Below are 3,041 nucleotides of genomic sequence, written 5' to 3' on the forward strand. Positions count from 1 at the left end.
GAAGAACCCGTCCAGAAGACCTATACTATTTTTTTCTTTTTGATTTTTTTACCTGGATTACTGAGATGCATCAGGACTTTTGATATTGACCTTTGCTCCATGACCCTAACATCACTAATAATTATGGTTGACCCACCACCTGTCTAGCTGTTATATTTGATAACCTCTAAGATAAACGGTTGTCATACTAGAGGTATTTTTATAAAGGAGTGACCTTTTGACCTTTGACCCCATGACCCTACCATCACTTATAGTAATGGTTGACCCTCCATCTGTTTAACTATAAAGTTTCACATTCCTATGTTGCACGGTTGCAGAGTTAGAGTTAAAAGAATACCTACCAACAGGCAGCTTGTTTAAGCATTGTTAGCGTATTTGAAATAGTAATTAGCTTTTAGCCTGTTTAGGAATCATTCTTGGCTACTATTCCTGAACAATTGAACTTAGTATCTTTAAAAATGATTCAATTCAATGTTTAATAAGCATTCACACAACCAGTTTACATAGTACTGTCAAAGTTTTATTCACAGGGATCATGCAAAGATCACTTCCTGGATTTTAAGGAAGTAAATGTGTCTGAGAAACACTCTCATTGGTCAAAACACCAAGTGGGGTCCTCATTGGTTGAATGATACACACACTTCCTGAAGTGTGTGTACTTGCAGTACCACCGTTGTGGGGATAGGTGTCAGGAGTGAGCACACACACTTCACACACACATTTCTGATTTTTGCTACGTTGTGGGCCAAGTGAAAAAATAGCATGAGGCACATCAGGAGAGGCTCCCAAGCTGCCCTYGAGTGGTTTCCCTTGTGGGGCCCATGATTTTGGGCCCCACAAGGACGCCGGGCCCCGCTTTGTTGGTGGGCTCCTTGAATCTGGACCCCACAATGTAGTAAAAACTAGTACACACACACACACACTCAGGAGGACCTACATGAAGACACGAGGATGGTGTTTGATTTTTATAACTCATGTTTCTGATTGTTTGAGTTGTGAAAGAATGAAGGTCAATAAAAAGCCTAAACTTTAGCTCTCGTTCCTCCATCACGGTCAGAGTTAGCTCCGCCTCCTCCTTCATGGTCAGTGTTAGCTCCGCCTCCTCCCTGCTCAACAGCTGGATCCATCTCCTCGGATACGATGGATGGATCCAGATGTTTGAGCCACTGGATAAAAAGACGTTCAGTTTCTCAGACGTTAAATCAAATTAAACTGTTTGTTTGGATTCACTGAATGATTTTTATTCAGGCTGAAGTTTTTTAATTAAATAAATGATTAAAGATAATTCTGCTCATTGGACCCAAATGAAGAAAAGTTCTCATAAATCTGGTTTCAGACAAACTGAATGAACTTGTTGAGGAACTTCTACAAGGAGAATCTTTAAATGTATGATGAACATAAAAAGCTGGTTTTGCATAGTTGATATGACTCACACTAACAGGACATACAAATTTAATCTGTTTTTAGTTATTTATTTATTATTAAAGTTTGTGACACTGATGGAGGAACTCATCAGTTCAGGACCTCAGGTTCTAGGACCAGATCCAGGAGGACCAGAGCTCACCTGGTCTGGGTCATGGATCAGACGGTGAGAATCTGGTTTGGATCGAGTCACCTGTGAAACATCCAGGTGTGGGAGGAGCCTAAGGACAGACCTCACTGGTTTGATTGTAAACTTCAGTGTTAAAGACAGAAGAGCCTTCAACACCTGGCGCGCGCGTGTGTGTGTGTGTGTGTGTGTGTGTGTGTGTGTGTGTGTGTGTGTGTGTGTGTGTGTGATTGTGAGAAGAGCCGGGAAGAATGACAGGGCTTCANGGTACACGCGCAGGGCGCGCCCACCCTCACCAGTGTGGATGTTACAAAACTTCACTTTTTAAAGTCCGTATTTGTCATTCGTGTGTGTGTGTGTGTGTGTGTGTGTGTGTGTGTGTGTGTGTGTGTGTGTGTGTGTGTGTGTGTGTGTGACAGAGAACACGTGTGTTCCTGCAGAGTTGGACTTCTAGGAAGTCTTTGATGTTTGACACGTTACAGGACTTCATGTTGTTCCCCTAATGACTCTAAACTGGGACAAACCTGATTTATTCATTCAGAAAGCAGCAGTCAGTTTACAGCTCAGCTCACTGCAGGAAATCATCACGTGATGCAAACTTTGAAGTCACGTCTGGCCTGAACAAGACTTTCAGTTTGTTCTCATTCTTATTGTAGAGGCAGCAGGTAAAACTATATCCAACATACAGTCACAGCCCACCTCCACCTGCGGACCCTCTGAGCTCACAAACATTAAACAAACCAAGGAAAAGACTAAAACACATTTGTAGAAGTGAAGTCTCTTTAAAGTTTGAATCAAATGTGTGTTTCAGGAGCACCCAGCAGTAACCAACATTTGATCAATAGAAGGTACTTACAGGCCGAACCAAGCAGGAACACACACACAAAGCTCTGAGCAGCAACAAGAAACACCTGCACAACACGCTCTGCAACAGGTGAGAGTGGGCGGGGCCACAGCAGAGACAGGCAGGAAGACCTGAACAGAAAAACAGAAAAAAATCAAGAGAAAACCCAAAAAGACACAGAGTAAGTAAAGTTTTATTTATAAAGAGCCTTTCACAGAAACATATTCACCAGGTGCTGTACAATCATTAACTGTATAAAAATGGTGAAAAGAATAAAATGAAACAGAAAAACATAATTAAACATAAACAACAAAAAATTAAAACATCAAATCAAGAAAAAATTTCTAAAATTGTAAATCAAACACAAGGTCAATGCAGGTCAAAATACACAATAATACACAAAAACATAATGAGTGTGGGAGAGAGAATATGGTGTAAGTTCAATAATAAAAACACAGATTAGTGAAACATTCACAGTGGAGGTAGGCCTGCAGTAATGGTGAAACAGTTAGCTAAACGTTTGAGAGAAAAAGTGAGTTTTTAGTTGATTCTTTAAAGAGACAATGTTATGAAGGGAGCTCAGATTAAAGGGAGTTCATTCAGAGCCTGGGGGCCACAGAGGAGGACCGGTCACCACGGGTCTTAAAG

Source organism: Austrofundulus limnaeus, unplaced genomic scaffold, assembly GCF_001266775.1.
Source record: "Austrofundulus limnaeus strain Quisiro unplaced genomic scaffold, Austrofundulus_limnaeus-1.0 Scaffold1251, whole genome shotgun sequence".
Lineage (NCBI taxonomy): Eukaryota > Metazoa > Chordata > Actinopteri > Cyprinodontiformes > Rivulidae > Austrofundulus > Austrofundulus limnaeus.